The sequence below is a fragment of the Acinonyx jubatus genome, chromosome F2 (genome assembly GCF_027475565.1).
Source record: "Acinonyx jubatus isolate Ajub_Pintada_27869175 chromosome F2, VMU_Ajub_asm_v1.0, whole genome shotgun sequence".
Classification (NCBI taxonomy): Eukaryota; Metazoa; Chordata; class Mammalia; order Carnivora; family Felidae; genus Acinonyx; species Acinonyx jubatus.
This window is the reverse complement of record NC_069394.1, coordinates 69,562,131-69,583,670: the sequence shown is the minus strand read 5'-3', so window position 1 is coordinate 69,583,670 and position 21,540 is coordinate 69,562,131. Positions and strand designations below refer to the sequence as shown.

Sequence of the window (21,540 nt, the reverse complement as noted above, 5' to 3'; positions counted from 1 at the left end):
CACAGAACTCAAGGAAACATTTTCTCGTACTTACTAGATAGTAACTCAGGAACACACCACATGGAAGAAATGCGCAGGTCAAGTTACGTGTGAAGGGGTGCAGAGCCTCCAGCCTCTCTGAGTCATCGCCCTCCCCATATCGCCATATGTTCACCATGGAAGCTGTCAACCCCGTTCTTTTGGATTTTTCAAGAGGTTTCTTTACATAGGCATGATTGATCAAAGCACTGGCCATTGGCAGTTGGTTCAACCTCCAATCCCTCTCCCCTCCCCAGAGGTCTGGGGTGGGACTGAAAGTTCTAACCCTCTAAACACTTGACTGACTCCACTGGCAACCAGCCCTTGTCCTTAAGTCATCCCACTAACATAACAAAAGACATCTTTATCACTCTAATCCTTAGGAGATTCCAAGGGCTTTGTGATCTGTGAGCCAGGAAGTTCGGGTGAAGAACAAATATAGACGTGAAATATATTCTCCTCATCTGAATGACCAAATACATATTTTTTCTTAGAAGTCGTAATATCACAATATGAGTTAAAGCTGTTGCAGGATACAAATGAGATTTGCTCCCAATTACTTAATTCTCCTCTGCCCAACCATTTCCAAGGAAACTGAATATATGTGTTAATCTGTAATCATGGAACATTACCAGTTCTATTCAAATTTTAATGCACACCCACCAAATTTTCACCGTTTGAGATGACTCATTTTCTCTATACTTTCCTGCTGAGGTTGTATAATTAAGACAATAATAAATCATCCTAATTAAATGTTGGAAACTTAGCACAATCCAGGCAGGTGTGTGTAAGACCCTTTCATGTTCTAACTTCAGAAACAGAGGGATATAGCTCTTCCCTGATCGGGGTCAAAAATGTATGGCTCCTACATGCACTTGGGTGATGAGCAAACAGCATTCAACTAGTAGTACCACAAATCAAATTCAGCTTCTAACTAGCTGTGTTCTAGAACCCCAAGAAATTCATTTGGCCTCTCCAGGATCTATGATCTCATAGGTCAATGGGGGGCTGTTATCATGGCGCCCATCTGTCTTCATAACCTAAGGAAAACTATGGAATATCATGAGAAACATGCTCATAGCCATAAAGTTTGCTAGTCAGTTTTAGGGATTCATGTGTCTAAGACTGTCTGCACCAGAAGATAAAATTCCTTCTTCCTCTTGCATTCTATGATGTTAAGACTTAGTAGCTGATAATGAGGAAGACTTCGTTCATCTTCTTAGTCTATTCACAGGGCTAGTGGCTGAGGATGAGGAATGGCAAATGGCTTGTATAGCTATCTTGTATCCATGGCAACTTTGAATACTCTCAACCAGTCTGTGAAAAGAATACTTAAGATATCTACAAGAGATGAAAATGTGGTTATTACTGGTTCAGTGAATTTAATTAGTTTGACTACCTTTTGCACAATATGAAATTTTTCTGGAGCCTACAATGAAATAATTGAGAAGAAAGTCCTTTGGAAGCTAGAAAGTGCTATCTATACTACTCCTTCTTAATTTTTATAACATAGATTTATATACTATAAAGAGCAAAAAAAAAAAATCAATGGCAATATGCTTACATCCCCAGTTTTGACCAAACTCATTAACTAACCTGCTGGGTCTATAGAAGAACAATCTGGTATAGCTAAAAGTTTATCAACCTAAATAAAGAGGTAAACTGAGGCAAGCTCAAATTACCAGAAATTGAGTTTATTTGGGAACAGCAGAGGAACTGCAATTCCATAAATGCGTGACGTTGCAGGCTACAGGCGAGTCTGCTGAGGGTTTGGAGCAGGCTGTATTTATAGGCAAGTTGTGCAAAGAGGGGGATGTCCAGCCAGAGTCCAAGCAGTGAGTTCCATGGCTTGCGAATGGGAAAAGATTCTTGGCAGTTGCTCATTGGTCAGGGGATAAGTCTTGGTCTTCTGTACATCAGACATTTCTGAGAAATCAGTCTCTAGGTTCTTAAGTTCTGTTCTTCCAGGAGGTGCGCGTGCGACATTCTCCGTTTCATATAATCAGGTTCCACTTTAGATTGAAGTCCTTTTACAAGTTACCAGGAATTTTTGAAGAAATCAAATATTGGCACAATATGATCTGTCTACCTTTTCCCTGTCTTACTTACCTTCTTTACTTACCTTCCTTACCTTCAACTTACCTTCCTTAAACATCTCTTGACCGCCCAACATGTCAGACACCGACCTGAGAGCTAGGTACAGAGCAGGTGTCCTTTAATTCCATAGTTAGCCTGAGTTAACCTATAGATTTGCTGTCAAAAGGTCTAACCTGGGCAGTTGCATCTAGTTCACCCTGTAGGTACACCGTGCAGCCCATTCTACAAACATTGACCAGGTGCCTGCTTCCTGCCAGCTACTGTATCACATGCATGTGGACTTTGTCTTCAAGCAGTTCATGTTGTTTTGGAGGGAGCCTGACACGCAAGCTAACAATCACGATAAGATACAGCGACCACATGTCCCATCTGTAAAGGTAGGTGGGGAGTGGAGCAGGGAGGGCGGGAGAAGTCAGTTACCAGTGCCATGCAGAACTCATAGGACTCCAGGGCTGCGAGTGAGGTTTCAACAGCACGTTGTTCAACCTTTTCATTTTACAGATGAGAAAACGGAGTCCCAAAGAGCGAGAGTGACTTATAAATGGTTGCGTAATCGGTCAGTGCAGAACTAGAACTCAGGTTGCCGTCTGGGGTGTCTCCTCAGCAAGGGCAGTGTTGCCCCCATTGGGGTGAAAATTGGTTCTTGGGAGACAAAAATTTTAGATATTCTAAGGGTGCAGGGAATCCACAGAGGTGGCAGCCAGAGATGTTGGCCAACTGAGTTCCTCGCAGCAGGATCTCTTCAAGGACGAGCTGTGTAGTGCCTCTTCACGACTACCACAGGGACCTAATTCTGGTTCATTTTCCACCACCTCACAAGTTAGGTGTCATTATCCCCACCTAAAGAGAGAGAAACATGCTCAGAGAGGCTAAGCAACTTTCTGGAAGTCACACAGTCGGTAAATGGCAGAGATGGGACTTGCACCAAGGCTTTTCTGTTTCAAACATGTTCTCTTTAGGATTTCTAAAACTTTATTGACGTTCTTAGCAAATTCTTAAAAGTAGGCAGGGGAAGCTCTGCATTATCATAGGGCAGAAGGGGAGGAGTCTCGGACTGCACAACTCTACCAACAGGATACAGGATATAGAACAAATTAGCAGAAACTGAATGTAATAAATTCAGACAGTAGATCATTGGCATTCTTGGATTTAAAATTCATGGTTTTAATCATTTGTGAGACTCCCTGGCTCATAACTTGAAAGAATCTCAAATTTTACTGATTCATACAGCTGAATATTTTGGGGATGGGCATGTCGATATTCCTGATGATCTACTCAGCTGGTGAGAGATGCTCATAGCTGATTTAGCAATTCTGCCTTCGCTTGGCTTTCTTACGCTGAGTCATTGTCCCATATTCAGAAACACGCATAAGGTGAAACGAATTTGATTTCTTTTTGAAAAGTGTCCAAAAAGGAAACTAACTGCTAATGCTGATGACCGAAGTGAAATGCCTGAAACAATTTTTAGCTAACAATGAAAAGTGTGGGATACGCTAGAGTGAAATGTCAAATTTGTCTGTGGAACAATCACACTCTAGATGGGGGCATCAGGTGGTCCCACAGAGGAATAGGAGACACCTGTGACACCATTTCAAGAGGGTGCTCTGGCCTCTGGCATAATTGTTCTCAAGCAACGGAGAGATTTTGAAGAGGCTAAAAAGAGGCCACGTTACTATATATTACGGGAAATATTAAGGCTTATGGTGGTATTTATGAATTTGGGGTATTCTTGAAGGCCATACACCTGTCTCACAAAAATAAAATGGCAAGTTCCAGCGTCTACTATAGTGGAGTTTCCTGAAATCTCTCTAGGTATCTGTTCCGCCCCCAGTGTTGCCCATTTCAGAGTATGGTATGCCATTCACCTAGTCCCTCAGCCGCACAAACTCAGCCTCTCCCTTGGCCCTTCTGTTTTGCTCACACCATTTATTTAATTGCCCAGCAAAATCTTTTGACTCTAAACTGAAAGTATGTTCTAAAGCACAGTTCTTTCTGTCACTTCTACCACGATTATTCATTCTCAAGTAACCACCCTCCCACAGAAGAGCCTCATGAAGGAATGTCCTTCCTTCAGAATCCAAGGTGGTTGCTGGAAAAGAGAAGCCAGATCTAAGCAAACAGCAAAAACCTTTCAGTAACTTTCTACTTGACTTAGAATGAATCCAATATCCCATTCATTGCCTCTAAAGCTACCCATGATCAGGTCCCTGGCTTCCCCTCAGACTTCATCTACCTACCCCCTGTTCACTCACTCTTTCTCAGTCATGTGGGCTTCTTATCTTTTTGGATGTGACAAACATGATCCTACCTCAGGGCCTTTGCACTTGCCTGGGACTCTATTTTTCTACACATCCATGTGACCTTTCTCTTAGGTCTTCACTCAGTGGTCACCACCTGACCTCTGACACATCTATGACCTGTCCCCCTGCCAATCTCTACTTTCTTATTCAGCTTTACTTTTCTCAGTGGCATTTATTACTGTGGCCATTGCATTATATATGTGTATGTCTTTCTCCTTATATATTTATTCACTATCTATATCCCAAACAGGAATATAAGCTCCATGAGAGAGAATTTCTTTTGTTCACTGCTGTCATACCAACACCAAAACAAGGTGTGGCACATAGTGGATACTCAGTAGATACTTAAGGAATATATACGTGACTATCTGGACAGTGTGTGCCCTGCTTTAAATTGGTCATTTAGGATTAAGCAGACACTAGAAAGGGGACAGAGTGTCTGTGGAAGACCATGGTGGGCTTGGTTAGAGGTACCAGTCCTTTTCTGCCCCCAGGTCAACCCAAGGTTCCCCGGCCCTCAGAGGCACCAGATGCGGCACGCTGTGCGTCAGGCAGCCTGAGCACACTGGTATCCATCCCGATGGGGTGGTTCATGCAGGCAACTGGAAAGAAGAAGGTGTGGGCAGAACTGAGCTGTGTTACGAAGCGGGGGCGGAGTAGATTCACATCCTATTAATAAACTGAAGAATTAAGGTTGTTGAGACTGAAGGGTGAAATCTGCATATTTCTCTGAATGACTTTTGCATTGTGTTATGCAAGCAGGCAGATTTTATTCCTCCCTTTCTATTAGACTTCTATTACTTTCAGGATGAATGTAGAATATTTATATTGCCATTGTTTATTTAAAAAAATGAAAGATGCAAAAAATAATAAAAAATAAAAAATAAATAAAAAAATAAAAAAATGAAAGATGCAGGGCACCTGGGTGGCTCTGTCGGTTAAGTGTCTGACTTCAGTTCAAGTCATGATCTCACGGTTCATGGGTTCGAGCCCTGCGTTGGGGTCTGTGCTGACAGCTCGGAGCCTGGAGCCTGCTTCAGGTTCTATGTGTACCTCTTTGTGCCCCTCCCCACTCGTGCTCTGTCTCTTTCTCTCTCTCAAAAATAAACATTAAAAAAATCTTTTTTAGAAAATGAAAGATGCATTTCACCCTCAGTTGTATAAAATATTAGTAGCTGAAAACAGCACAGACTTAAATTATGTAAGTGGTAGCAAAGTCACCTTTTCCTGAGATAAACATTAACACATTAGAAGCGTACTCTGTCTTTGTATTAAGAATGTCTAGTGTTTATCTGTAGTTTGGCAGACAGAAACCAGGGACGGCTGAAGAAAAAAATTCATGGTTTAAAGGGTAAACATTAAGCAAAAACACATCAAATTCAGAATGAACTTAAAATAAGGTGACGATTTTTCATTCAATATGAACTAATCATTTGATAAACTAATTTTGCTTTTTGAAATCTAATCCCACGTGAACTATTTTTCAGTTAACTTCATTTAATTTTCTCAGTTTCCTTTCATAATTATGCGGTGTATATGATTCCCTATGCCAGTCAGATAATACTTTTTAAAAATCTCTTCATTTCTATCACCAAAATATATATGTAGGTATAGCACAATAAGTCCTATAGAATCTGTATTGAGTGAGTTTCTACTTCTTTGTTCTGAATGTGAGAAGGCTTTGCACAGAGAGTATCTTTGATACTTAGTTTAGCACTCTGGGTACAACAGTAGTTCAATAAAGGTCAGGTGATTGCTAATACTGAAAAGATACAGTCTTTCTGGGCTACACCTTTTTTCATCCTTTGGGCTAAAGAGAGCAGACTTGATGGGTTAGTATTATGATTAAAAGAAATTATGGTCAGAGTAAAAGAAAAATGTCAATCGGCTACAGATTAAAAATACAATTGATTTTTCTTTTTAAATAGTGCTGGCTAGGAGACTTCCATTGCTGGAGAAATAAAATGGATGCAATTTTCCTAGGAGTCTACTAAATGAGTTGGAAATTTACACACACACACACACACACACACACACACTGCACAGGAATGTTTATAGCAGCTTTATTCATAACTGCCAAAATTTGGAAGCAATGGAAATGTCCTTCAACATGTGAATGGATAGACTATGACACATCCGTACAATGCAATAGTATTCAGTCTTAAAAAGAAACGAACCAAAAAAGAAACAAAAAGAAGTCTGGGAAACTTTAATGCATGTTGCTAAGTAGAGGAAGCCAATCTGAAAAGGCTACATATTGTATGAGTCTAACTGTATGACAATCGGTAACAGGCAAGATTGCACAGATAGTACAGAGACAGTACAAAAATTGTTAGTTGCCAAGGATTTGCCTGGGAGAGAGGGGGAGATTGAATAGGCAGAGCCTAGGGGGTTTTTAAGGCAGAGAAACTATGTTCTATGTAACACTGCAATGGCAGATATGTGGCATTATGCATTTGTCCAAACGCGTAGAATATACAATACATAGAGTGAACCCTAATGTAAACGATGGACTTTGTTAATAATACTGTATCATTATAGGTTCATCAACTGTAACAAATGTTCCACACTAGCGCAAGGTGCTAATAACAGGGAAATGGGGGTGGGGTAGGGAAGGAGAGGGAGGGTATATGGGAACTCTCTACTCACTGTTCAATTTTTCTGCAAACCTAAAATCTCTAAAAAAATAAAGTCTATTGATGAGTTTTAAAGTTAAAAAAAATGACACAGTGATAAACTGTCTATAATAAATCCAATTCAGCTATAACTATATAGATAGGCTGCAAGTAAGAGAATAAGAATCATGCAAACAGTCAGAAAAACATCTTTAGAGCAAAGAAAATTTCCAGAAACAGAGAGGAACACACTGGTAAAAAGATCAGCCTGCCAGGAAGACCTAGCAGTCGTACTTCTGGGCATTTACCCCAGAGGAATGAAAAATGATAGACTAGTTCTGTGTCTCAACGGCAGTGATGGTTACATGAATCTACACACCGTGACCGAAATGGCATACATGACACATGTACCAGTGCCAGTTTCCTACAGTGACACAAAGTGCAGCCATGTGGAGAAACTGAGAGGGTACATGGGACCTCTCTGTATTATCTTTCCAATTTCTTAGAAGTCAGTGGTTATTTCAAAGGCAAAACTTGAAAACAAAAAGGATGATGTGGGTTAAGAAAGTGATTTTTAATTTTTTTCATGTTTATATATGTTTGAGAGAGAGAGCACAAGCAGGGGAGGGGCAGAGAGAGAGGGAGACAGAGGATCCAAAGCAGGTTCCGCGCTCTTAGCACAAAGCCTGACGCGGGGCTGGAACTCACGAACCCTGAGATCATGAGCTGAGCTGTAGTGACCCGAGCTGAAGTCGGACGCTCAACGGACTGAGCCACCCAGGTGGCCCATGAAAGTGATTTTTTAAGGTATAGTTTACGTCACCCAAGTGGGTTTTGCCAGGGGTGTCCTTCCAGCTGCTGCTTCATGATCCCCCATCAATCTTCTTGAAGCGGCCTCTATGAGCTTGGCCAGCCGGTGCTCCGGTGCGTCTGGAACGCCTCATTACTGCATTCTGGCCAGCTGTGGCTCTGTGCTCGCCGTTAAACATTTCCAAGCTGCCCTCGACAAGTTACTGCCAGAGTGACTTTTCCATCAAAGGTGTTTCTTCTCTTTTGCCTTTTTGAAGTACCTAAGAGATGTGATTTGCCCTTTACTTATTTTTTCAAAGGAGCTTAGGCACCCGCTGTTCTCGTTTTCAGTTGATTTGTTTAGTTAAATTTCCCAAAGGAGAGACAAAAAAGGCAGACACTGAGGACAGGTGCATCAGCGTTGTTTCTACTGGTTGGTGGTGAGCCAGGAACGGAATGACCAGGTATTCAGAACGGCTGGGGCATCAAAGGTGACAGGAATGTTAACAGTCAAGACTATGTTTTGATATTCATGGAACAGAGGAGAAAGGCTCCCAAAATTCCATTTGGATTTAACTGAGTTGATTATACAGAATATTGGCTACTCGTAAAAATCACCCTGGAAGCTTTAAAAAAGTAAAAAAAAAATACTCAGGCTGGGTGGCTTCCATCAGTTGAGCATCTGACTCTTAATTTTGGTTCAGATCATACATCAGGATTGTGGGATCAAGCCCCGTGTCTTGTTGGGCTCTGCCCTGAGACTGGTTGGAATTTCTCTCTCTTCTTCTTCTCCCTCTGCCCCTGTCCTGGGCTCACGTGCTTGCTCTCTCTCTCATTCAAATTTAAAAACAAACAAACAAACAGAAACAAAAAAAAATAATGCTCATGTCCTATCATAAACCAGGTAAACTGGAATTCTGGGTTAACATATACCAAAGACACAGGAATATACATGTGTATATCTGTTTACCAGATTTCACATATACCAGTGGTATAGATAGTATGCTAATAAGTGGCCTAGAGGGAAGTAAAGTTGAAAGGGGAATAGGAAATGTATGTGTGTGCTTATTGGAGAGGTTGTCAGTTAAAACTGGGTCTTCAGAGAAGGCATTCTTTGCCTGCTCTATTGTTTTCTCTTTCATGAAGCTCTTTCAACATAATACGTAACCCTTAGGAAAGGAAATCTTGTAATGTATCAATGTCAGTCTGCATTTATTAAGTCAACATTATGAACATAAGGAACTTGTCTTGAGAGTAAATATTTATAAATTGAAATAATTAGGCCTGATTGCTATCTCATAGTTTAAAACGAGCCGGAAAGAAGTGACTCATTGGAATTACTATTTGCATTAGGTACTCTACTAATACATGACAATATGTTCCATGGTTCAGAATATTACTTCCTTTCAAGCCTGAGATATCCTGAAAGAGCGAAGTTCACTTGGGGTACACCATTTTCTTTCAAAATATAAAATGCATTGCCTTTTAAGATTTTAGAAATACTACTGGCTGTTGTACAACATTTGAAACGCAAAAGAAAAATTATCAGCCATAATCTCACTGTTAACATTTTGGTTTATGTTCATTTAGTCATTTTTATCTATATATACATGCGTGGAGTTTTCTTTTTTTTCTTTTATGTTTTTAAAAACATGCTGGGTATGCCAAGCAATCTATAATTATACATTATATATAGTGTATATTTACATATGCTACTTATACTGTAACTATGTAGTATAATTATAAATTATAAGTAAGACTTACTTAAAATATTTGGAAAAGTAGGTTTTCGACAAAATGGAAGGTTCTGATGCTTTTTCTCTGATTTTGACTTGGCCATGCACACCCTTGGCTGTCACCAGACCTGGCTGTCAGCCAGCTCTGCCCATGTCTGAAGACTCAAATTTCTACATCTACTCTCTGGTTCCAATCTTGTGATCGCCCCCTTTGTTACTCTGTTTCTCTTGCTGTATCACTCTTCAACGTCATCGATCCTTCCAGGCTCTGTAACTTTTCCGATTTCTTCCCACCAACTCATCTCCTCAATTTCTGCTTCACGAAGCCTAGATTCTGCAATCCACCTCTGAAAGACCCCTCACCGCAGTTTCTTCATTGTGTCCCTTGGTCTCCCAATCATGAGCCAATATAACTAGAAATGTCCGCTCTGCCAGTTTTAACACTGCCAGAGAAAGTCACCTAAGAACGTAGACTGGTTCCACTCCAGCCTCAAACAGGTCCTCAACTGTGTCAGAAATTCTGTTTCCGGCTCTATTAAGGCAACCATTTCAACCCTTCTCTGTCATCCTTAATCTCTTCTCCAACTTTCTCCACAGCCCTTAGGACATGTTTTTCCCACATGTCTCCCAGGGGCTGAGAGAAAACTTTAGTTAGAGGTTTTCTGGAGATGCCTCTAATCGTCATGCTGCGTTTGGATACTTGGCCTGGAGTGGAAAGGAGGACAGAAAAGGTAGCTCAGGGGTCAAGAAGGAAATCAACCAGTTTTCGTTCTATATTTAGAATTACCCGAGGCTCTGGGTTTCTGATAGACAGTTGGTTCAGGGGAGCCTCGGTGAAGAGCCCCAGGCCCCGTCAGTCCCTTGCAGGGATATGGTTATCTGAGCCTCACAGATACAGGTCCCCGAGCGGATTCAGATCTCCGGTGGTTGTCTCCACGCAAGGGGCCTGGCTTATGGGGTTTTCATTTCTGTTGTCCCCTCTGAGGACGTTCTCATTTTAGTGCTCTGAATGGCCATATAAATGGCACTTGGTGCCAGGACCTCGGGAAGTCCGGTCTGACATAGTACATAAGGCCACAACTAAGACCTCAGATTTTATTATTTTTCATTTTTTTATTCTCCTCTTGATCTTGTTGTAATATATCCAGTTGGCAGCTCTTAAGAGCTCCTCAAGGGTCCCTTCTGGACCAACAGCCAGTTTTTGCAGTTTTTTTCTGAATATTTGGGGCCAGTCCAGTGACAAATTTGTCTTTTAGAATCGTCTCAGCCTCAGGGGTATTAGGGGAGATAGCTGTACATTTAATGAGAGCCTCCCTTAACCTTTCCTCCCTTCCTTTCCAGGAAGGCCACCGGGCTTTTATTTTGTGTCTGTAAAATAGTGGATAATTTAGGGTAATTTAAAGGTTTAACCTTAGACCTCCTGACCAGATATAATTTTTTTTTAAGATTTTTTTTTACAAACTTATTACAACTTTCTTTTGCTTTTAGATTTTGACCTAAGTCTTTTTTTTTCTTTAAGAAAAAAGGTATTTCCATTGCTTATATACATATTTTTTATATATCTACTCTTTTACATGTAGAGTTTTTTAAATTTTTATTAGTCTTTACTACATTTAGCAGATTTTAACTCTCAGAAACCTTAGTCATCAGTGAAAACTAAGTAGTAACCAATTATGAACTGTTACATTAGAATTTCTTAGATGGCAAACTATGAATCAATCAACAGATCCAAATTATCTTTGGTTTTTCTGCAAGAAGTCAAAAGCACAGACTTACATCTAGTAATAAGCGCTTTAGTCTCTTATCTTGTTGGATATCCAATGAATTTAATCCCAATATATATATATCTCAACTTAGCTGGGCTAAAGGGTATCCACATAGCTGATAAAATACAGCTTTTGTGATGTCTGAGCAGATGTTTCAGAAGAGATTAGCATGTGAACCGGCAGACTGTGTAAAGAGATCCACTCCCATCAATGTGATGCCCATCAATGTGAGTGGGCATCATACAATCCTGTGAGGGCCTGAATAGAACAAAAGTGCAGAAAGGGCAAATTTTCTTCCTTTTCTTGAGCTAAGACATTCATCTTCTCCTGCCCTTGGTCCTAGAGTCCAAAGGTGTTTGGGCCTTTGGACTCTAGGACATGACACTGGTGCCCCCTTCCAATAATATAATGGGAAGATAATATAGAGACTTCCCATATATCCCAAACCCATGTTCCCTTATTATTACCTTCTTATATTAGCATGGTACAATTGCCTCAATTAACAAACCAAATAAGGGGTGCCTGGGTGGCTCAGTCGGTTAAGTGTCCAACTCTTGATTTCAGCTCAGATCATGATCTCATGGTTTGTGAGGTTTGTGAGGTTTATGAGTTTGAACCCCACATCCAGCTCTGCACTGACAGTTTGGAGCTTGCTTGGGATTCTCTCTCTCTTTCTCCCTTTCTGCCCCTCCCCCACCCATGTGCACACACTCCTCCCTCTTTCTCAAAATAAGTAAATGGACCAAAAAAAAAAAAAAAAAAAGGAAGAAAACATTGCCAAGACTGGTGACATGGAGCTTACCACTGATGTTTTCTTCTAGTTTTATGTTTTGGTTCTTAGAGTCAAGTCTTTAATCCATTTTTTAGTTAATTTTTGGGTAGGGTGTAAGATAGTGGTCCAGTAAAGGCATTTTAAGTGGAACAAAATGTCACTTTTCAAGTTGGGCAATTGAGAGTGTATAAAAATAAAAATTTGAGAGTGTATAAAATTATCTCAATTACTTTTTTATATTTTCCCATTTATTTCATGTTTCTTAGCCATTTGGACTAATTCACATTCATTTGCTGTGAATTTTTATTTCATAGCCTTTTGTAATTTTTGTAATAGGTCACTGGGTATTTCCTTCTAAATTTTTAACCACTTTATGTTACTTACAGACATTAAACTTTTATTTGTTGTCTACATTAAAACTAATTTCTCTGGTTTTATCTGAATATCTTTGATCTTGCAGAGTCAGGGTCCAGTATCTGTGCCTGACTCACATAAATGATTTTCTGATATCAGTGAATCTGATACCAGCCCCTGCCCAGCCTAGTTTTATGGCATTGTCAACATTTTAATTTTTAATTTCTTTCTTTATTTTTTCGGATTTTTCTCTAATTTAGTGTTACCAGATAAATATAGGATGCCTGGTTAAATATGAGTTTCAGAATATAGGAGTTCTGTATTTTCATTTGCTAAGTTTGACAGCTCTACTATAGTTATTCTTATAGTAATGAAAAAAATAACTGGCTTTTAGAAATTTTCAGGCAGGGTGCACAGCTACTGCACTCAAAAACATCAATCATGCTTAACTCCATACTGAATCCAGTACTATTAAAGTGGAAATGCAAGAATTAACATTGAATTTAACACCAAAGATGTGAATTTTAAAGTAGAAGACATTCCAGATTCAATTTATCTATTGTCTTTTGCATTCTGAATTAAAAAAAAATAAATCTTTTTTGTTAAGCCCCCATAGGATTTTTACAAACATTATTAGATGAAAGCAGGTTCTATCCCCACTACTGGCTTTCATATAACTTTGTCCAACCTCACACAATTGCCAAAAGGTTTATCCAAGACTGAATCGAAAGTCTCTCCTCCACCCCATCAGTTCAGTAGCCACTTGAGATTGGAAAAATTACATACATTTTAGGGGTCAGTCTGTCCCAACCAAGTTCAAAGTCATTTTCAGCTAATCTCCCTTTCCAGGAGTTGCATACCCCATGTTGAAGTGGGGGTGTGTGTGACGGGGCGGTTCTTCAGAGGCAGGAACCGCCAGTAACTTTCATTCTTCCCCTCTTTTTCTCAAACAAACAAGTACTGTACAATGTTTTGAAGGGAACCTGGAGGTGTGACACTTTTTATTTAGCAGAACTTGGAGAGTAAAGCAAGGAGGAGAGAAGGGGTGAGGGGGGAAGTAGATTTCCTTAAGTACCCGGAGAATGGTAGAGGTCAGGGAGAGGTCAGGAGGTGTAGCATGTTCCTTGGACCTGACACAGGATGCAGGAATTGCTGCTTATGGTCTGTCAGTTTGTATTAAGTTTCAGAAAGAAAAATAAAGGCTACTTTGATCTCTTCCTGGTCATGCATGATAATAGGGCTCAAAATCCTTGTCCTGGTTCAGGGACACACCAGCTCCCAGATCAAATGAGTCATACACACAAACAAGTGAGACCGTGGCCATGAGTCACATGAAATGGTTTAGAACAAAATTACGTATGTCTGATTAGTTAGAGATTTTTAGAAAAGCTTTGGTACTGCCCAAAGTTCAGACAGAAGAGGCAAGGAACAAGAAATGTTATTTGTGCAATAAATTATCTACGCAATAAAGCACAAATTAAAACACACACACACACACACACACACTCAGTCATATTTGAGGGTCATATTACAAGTAGTTGAGGAAAAGACACACGGAGCCAGAGAGGATGACAGAGTGTCAGGAGTGGTATAAGCTCCTAAGACCTTGCTCCTCCTACACCATCTGCAATTGGCTGATAACAGGAACACTGCAGTAGGGTCCCCTCCCCAAGGAGAGGAAAAAAAAGAGAAGAGGAAAAAAAAAAAGAGAGAGAAAAGGAAAAAAGAGGAAAAAAAAAACCCTCAAGGTAACCTGGCTATGCCCTTAGGTGACAACATCCCTCATGACCTTGTAACATGAGACCACTTAATCAGACGCATGTTTGTGTGTGTTACCATATATGGGAGACAAAGAAATAGAAAATGTCTAAAAAACGATTCCACATGGTGTTGGGTGCTCAGTTCTTCGGGTACGAACCTAACTGAGCAGTGCCGGTGCAAATCAAGTTGCTTCCTGGAAAGAAAAGCCTGGGTGTCAGGACTCTGTGTGAGAATCCTGCTACAGCACCACTACCAATAATAACTACCAGCCTTCAGTGACCCCTTCTTACGTGTCAGGACCTCGACTCTGTGTTAACTCATTTAATGAGGATGAAGTTAATGCATCTATTGGGATCCACAAAATGGAGGCCGCCCCAGGGGCCCAGCCCACATCACAAATCTAAACTTAAGTCAGCCTGCACTTATAAGAAACGCCTGTCATGGACACCTAAAATACACCAATCATACATAATTCTGCAACTCAGCTTTAGCTAGCTCCTCTTACCCTGGAAAATAGGCCCTGCTAGCCTTGAAAGGAAGCCCCCAACCTCCCCGTCAATCGTGCGTGCCTCCCTATTGCCACTTTTAGCAATAGGGGTCTTGCCTATTGGCAATAGGGGTCTTGGCCCCCAATCCTCCAGATCAGTCCTGTACTGCTTGTCAGGCACTGGATTCCCCCAGTGCAACGGTCGTTTTTCCTTGTGTAAAGAACACCAACCTTGTTACTAAATTGTTTCAGTTTTGTCATTTGGCAATACTTGCAACAATTCCAAGTACCAGAACTGTTACAGGAAACCGGTTTTGCCTTGTGGTGGATGTTGAGCCAAAAGACACAACGGTTTGGTTGTGGTCTTTGGTTTGAAAGAAGAGGAAAAGGAAGGCCTTTGCTTGCAACAAGCAAAGGACAATACTGAGTATCTTTCCCAAAGCAGTGTGCCCTGAACAACAAAACTGGGGAAGTTTGAAGCTAAGGGTGCATGCATATTCATCAAGGGGCTTGCACAATGGGGAATACAGCATGGAGCTGGGGCAAAAGTCATCCTAAGGTGACTGAGTCCAGGTCAAGGTCATGAGGGCAGCAAGGGTCAGCATCATCAGTTCTCTGGCTCCCATTGGTCCACATCTGAGTGCTCAGAGGGGTTTAGATCCTGCGGAGATAACTCAAGAAGGTGCCTCAGGTCAGTCTTCTCTTTTGAATCAGCACTGGGAGTTTTACCAGTGATTTATTGTCCCTCATATGATTAGGCTGTCTCCTGGCCTGATACTGGCCATTTGTTCTTACATTTTTCACAAGATGCCTCAGGGGGCTAAAATGATTTTTCTTATGTCAAGAAAGCTATGTCAGTCTTTCTTTTTCCAGGGACCCCTAACTCTTTCTGCTTATAAAACCAACATTATTCCTATCACTGACAAGGAAATGAATGCAGGAACGATTACTTTATTTGCCTAAGCATTCACAGCAATAAGGACATGTGCATCTGTTTGCAAGTCCCAAATTAGCTTCCGCTAGAATTTTCTCATGCCATCCAGAAAACAGGTGAAGTGTGTCAGGGAGGAAAAACAATTTTCCCTCTACTCTTCTAGGTTATTGGCTGAGATACTGTTATTGACCGATGTATCCCAATTGCTAACTCAGGAAATGAAACAAATTGGTAAGTCCTGGCACACTGCCACAGCCCCCTGCTCCATCCTGGGGATCCCAAGGGTGCTGGACAGATCAAAAGCATAGTTCCTGGCTTGGTTTGCCAACACTGTTGCCAAAAAAATTCAGGTGAACTCCTTGAAAGATAAACCAATAACTCCAATAACTCAAGAGATCGGAGTTTGCAAAAGAGAAAGGGAGAAATTTATTTAGGATGCTAGCAGCCAGGGGAGGTGGCAACCTCAAGCCTCCATGCTGGCAAGATGGGCTTGTAGAGCTTTGTAAGGAGAGGTTTGGGAGGGTATGTGAAAGAGAGCAGGCAGAGAGCTCATGATCATGGGTGGGGGTGTGTTCAACCCATGATCATGGGCAGGGAAGGGGTACTTAAGGGGTGTGGTCTTCTAGGTATTCCACTGTTATCAGGACTTTTCTGCTCTGGTGGTTGGGATGTTCTAGGTCATTGCAAAACACCTGCATCATTGACTCAAGAAATTGCAATTGGAAATAAGCACAATGTGGGGGGCTGGGGCAGCGCCTGGGTGGCTCAGTCGGTTGAGCATCTGACTTCGGCTTGGGTAATGATTTCGTGGCTCGTGCGTTTGAGCCCCGTGTCAGGCTCCGTGCTGGCAGCTAGGAGCCTGGAGCTTGCTTCGGATTCTGTGTCTCCCTCTCATTCTGCCCCTCCCCTGCTCGTGCTCTGCCTCTCTCTCTCTCTCTCTCTCTCAAGAATAAACAAACATTTAAAAATAAATAAATAAATATTAACATAAATATAAATATATTTATATTGTATGAATTTTATATTAATATACATATTTATTCTTTACATATATATAAATATACATATATATACAAATATTCATATATCCATATATATGCATATATATATTCTTTAGAGCATGAGTTAAGTGGTTTTGTCTATTTCTGGTTTGAACTGTAGGAATCTACAGTTGAGCAAGAGGGCTTGCTAACAATAGCATTGTAATAAAAAGACAGATTAACAGGAAGATAACAAACAAAAGTTTACTGACATGTATACCTCCCATGTACATGGGAGATACTAAAAAAACTGAGTAACTATCAGAAATGGCCCATGTCAACACCGTAACAAACCACTAGCTAAAAACTAAACAAAATATGGAGGGAAGGCTAGTTATAGGAGGTTACCAGGAAAAGCATAAACAAGGGTAAGGTGGTTATGAGACTGAAGCCCTTGCCTTCTCCACTGACAAGAGTTTCTAGAGATTTAGTCATTCTTCCTGGTACAGAGAGGGAGACAGCCTTACAAATGGGGATTTCCCTTATAAATGAAAACCTGTCTTACAAAAGGGCAACTTTTACTAGGTTTTCAGAGCTCTTCCTGTGTCTGCAGTTTCATAAAAACAACCAGCTCAAAATAATCAATATGTCAAAGAGGCATATTTTGGCCAGGTATATTTTACTCCTCTATGAGTGGAAGGGGTTAGGGTGTTAGGTCTCCTTAGCATTGGTTACTGTGTCTTTACATAGCACCATAACAGTATTCTTGGTGCTTTAAAACCCTTAAATAGTAATTTTCTTAACTTTTTAATGAACTCCTCACCTAGTCTCACTAAAAACTGTGTGTGTATAAACTATTATTTCACTCATTTTAAAATGGAGAGTTTCGGTGAAGTTAAGTAACTCATTTTTGATCACTGGGTACACTGGAAAACTGGTCCTCAAAACTAGGACCTGTAGGGGATGAAAAATTGTTTTTCTTCTACCCATCTTGGTTCTCTAGCAGGAGCCCTTGAAATGAGACTGGCCAGAGGCAGATGAACAAAAGAAAAACAAACAGAAGTTTATTAGCATGTGCATCATGCTTCCACCTAGCAATACCCAGAGACCAATGACTCGAAGGGGTTAGAACTTGGGTTTACATGTCATTTTAGGCTAAAACCAAGGAGCAGGGATTTTGGTCTTCTGGCTGGGGGGGCAACTCGTGGGAAGGTGACTGGGGAAAATATGTTGAACAGCATTTACTCAGTAATATTTGCTATGCAGACTGAAGTCACTGCCTCTCCAATAAAAAGTGTTGTTAATGGTCCTCCTCTTGCTGGTAAAGGAGAAACATCTCTACAAATGGAAACTTCCTTTTAAATGCAAATTTCCTTCAGAAAAGGAAACCGTGACCTGTTTTTAGAGCTTTTCCTGTATCTGCTGGTGGCTCAATGGCTTTTTTTTTTTTTTTTTGCTCAAAATAATCCATATGCCAAAGAAGCATATTTTGGGGTGGCATATTCTGGTACCCTCGGCCCCACGGAGAAAATCTTGGATGTGGTGACGACTTTTAAAATACAACATCAAAGGCGTGATCTCTGAAAGAAATAATTGATAAGCTAAACTTCATTAAAATTAAAAACTTCTGCTCTGCAAAAGGCAATGTCAAAAGAATGAAAAGACAAGCCACAGACTGTGAGGGAGAAAATATTTGCAAATACGTATCTGGTTAAGGATTGTTATCTGTATGTAGAACTCTTAAAACTCAACAATAAGAAAATAAACAACACGATAAAAAAATGGACCAAAACCCCAAACAGATACCTCCCACAGAAGATATTGTAGGGACTAAGGGCCTCCTCAAGATGGGGCACTTTGGTATGAACATTATTTTGAGTTAAAATAAATCCAAAACCCACCAGATTCTAGAAAAAATCTTTGCCTCTCCCTCAACTGCCTGCTTGTACCAGAAAGAGAGCTATTAACAGAGCCTCCCCCTTACCTAAGAAAACTACCTACATAATCGGGCAACTTTTGTTTTCCAAACATCTCCTTTCACCTTCCTGCTAACGGTCTTTCTCTTTTTTATATTCTCAGACCCTAGCCCTCTCCGTAGCTCATATAAGCATCGTGTTGCCTGCCTGTCTTTGGAATTTCCATGTCTGTGTGGATTCCCTGTATGTACATTATTAAATTTGATTTTCTCCTGTTAATCTGTCTCATGTCAATTTGATTCTTAGTCCCGCTGTAAGGTTCTTGAAGGGTAGAGGAAATTCTTGCTGCCCAACACTATACAGATGACAAACAAGCACATGAAAAGATGTTCAAGATCATATGTCTTTACGGAAATGCCACTTAAAACAATGAGATAATACTGCACACTTACTAGAATGGCCAAATTCTGGAACATTGACAATACCAAATTCTGGCAAGGATGTGGAACAACAAAAAATTCCATTAATTGCTGGTGGGAATGCAAAACGGGACATCTACTTTGGACAACAGTTTGGCGGTTTCTGGAAAAACTAAATATATTCTTACCGTACGATCCAGTCATCTTGCTCCCATCTACTGACATGAATTGAAAAATCACGTCCACAGGAAAACTTGCATGTGGATGTTTACAGAAGCTTTCTTCATAACTGCCAAAACTTGGAAGTAATCAAGCCTTCAGCAGGTGAATGGCTAAATAAACCGTGGCATGCTCAGACAACAGAATTATCAATCAGCACTAGAAAGAAATGAGCTATCAAGCCATGAAAAGAATCTCAAATTCATATCAGTAATTAAAAGAAGCCAATCTGGGGGCACCTGGGTGGCTCAGTCGGTTGAGCGTCTGACTTCAGCTCGGGTCATGAATCTCACAGTCTGTGAGTTCGAGCCCCGCGTCAGGCTCTGTGCTGACACCTCAGAGTCCAGAGCCTGTTTCGGATTCTGTGTCTCCCTCTCTCTCTGCCCCTCCCCCATTTATGCTCTGTCTCTGTCTCAAAAATAAATAAACGTTAAAAAAAAATTTAAAAGAAGCCAATCTGAAAGGGTTACTTACTGTACAGTTTCAGCCAGATGATATCCTGCAAAAGGCAAAACTATGGAGACAGTAAAAAGATCGGCGGTTGCCAGGAGACTGGGGTGAGGGAGGGAGGAACACGTAGAACACAGGCATTTGGGGGGCAGTGGAGCTACTCTGTATGATACTACAGTGGTGGACACATGCCATTATACGTTTGTCAAAACCCATGGGGGATGTTGACAGTGGGAGAGGCTGTGCCTGTGTTGCGGTAAGGGATATATGGGAAGTCTCTGTACTTTCTGCTTCATTTTGTGGTGGGCCTCAAACTGCTTTAAAAGAAAAAATAAAATCTATTAAACAACAGCAACCGCTAGGTCCTATGGTTGTACACCCAGTTCTTTTTGCGGCCCAAACTCTTGCCGTAGACTTTAGATTGGTTTGAGCCCTTCCGTCCTCTTGGTGTGGTTTCCTGCTGGTCTCAGGGCACCGTGAGTCTGTGCTGGCCACTGCATGTGGATGCTCAGCCCTTCTGACCCCGGCGCCACAGGGCCCTGCAGCCAGCCTTTCCCCGGCTTCCTCAGACATCGGAGAGCTGTGCTGCCAGCCTGCCCGGCTCACACTCTCCTGGCTCCCAGACGGCATCTCATCTTCTTGGCTCTGACTCCTCACCCTTAGCCTCGTGTGCTAGCCCCGTCTGAGAGTCATGATCAAGAGAGATGTTAGAACCAAGAAAAGCAGACAGACACACATTCTTTTGTAAATACACACCCGGGTGCCCACCTAAGCAACGGCTGCTTGAGGATGGAGGATAGGCTTCCATTTTTTTTTAAACCAGGATATCATGAACGTTAAGAGCTTAAACTGGGAAAGACCTGTATTTGGATTCTACACTATAAACAAAGCTGCTATCAGCATTCTTGTACGCGTCTTTTTCATGGACGTTATGTTTCCATCTCTCTTGGAAAGGATTTCTTGAGAGGAATTTCTGGGGTATGAGTACTTGTTTAGTTTTACGGAAAACGGTCAGAATGTTTCCAAAGTAGTTGCATCATTTTATCTTATGCCATTTGCTCTTGGAAAAGTTCACTGAGCCTCTCTGGGTGTCAGTTTTCTCTCCTGAGGATAAATGGAGGTAATAATATCCACCCTCAGGATTTTGAGAGAATTTAAAAATAAGCTATAAGGATAACAGAGAGCGTGGCACAAAGTAATTTCTCAATAAAAGCAGGTATTCTTTTTTGGTTGTCATTCCTGATTTTCTGAACATTACTTTATGGAAAATTCCAAAGCTACCGAAAAGAGGGCAGTGAGCACCATAAAACAACTCCTAGAGCTTGTAAGTCACATTTTCTGACCCTTACTGAAGTAATGTGTCTGAGCACACATCAAACCATTTTTGAATGCATTTCACTGTAAGTTTTAGACATTAGTACATTTCCCGCTAAACAGTTCATTATATGTATCATTAATTAGAACTCAACATTTGTTTATGGCTCATTTTTTTGCCTCTGAGGTAAAATTTACATAGATATATGTATATTAAATGTATCATTCTGTGGGTTTTGACAGATGCATAAAGTTGTGGAACTCAAGACTCACCAACATACAGAACTTTTCCTTGACACCAGAAAGTTCTCTTACCCCTTTCCAATCTCATTCTTACCACAAGTCAATCATTCTTTTTCATTTTTCAACTATACGGATTAATTCTGTGTGTCCTAGACATTCACATAGCATTTACTATATTGTCTTTTGATAAGGCCCTTCTTGCTCAGCCCAATATTTTCACGTTCATCCGTGTTTATCACTTTATATAATTATGCTAGCCTTTGTTTACCTTTTCTCTTACTTATGGGCACCTGGATGGCTTCTGCATTTTGCCTCTTCTGAATAAAGCTGCTATGAACATTCTTGTATAAATCTTCCGGTGGTCATGTTT

The 21,540-nt window shown here is 40.8% G+C and overlaps 1 long non-coding RNA gene across 3 annotated transcripts in view; it reads left to right on the top strand.

Moving 5' to 3' along the window:
- The window catches only part of LOC106973808 (uncharacterized), a 46,637-nt gene continuing 25,097 nt past the window's right edge, over positions 1–21,540 (top strand). For 2 of the 3 annotated variants that reach the window (XR_001430051.3, XR_008292466.1), the window contains exon 1: positions 1–2,492. This is a non-coding gene — a long non-coding RNA (uncharacterized LOC106973808). Of the gene's footprint in view, positions 2,493–15,792; positions 15,861–21,540 lie in introns of all 3 variants that reach the window. The other variant, XR_008292467.1, reaches the window with a different exon arrangement.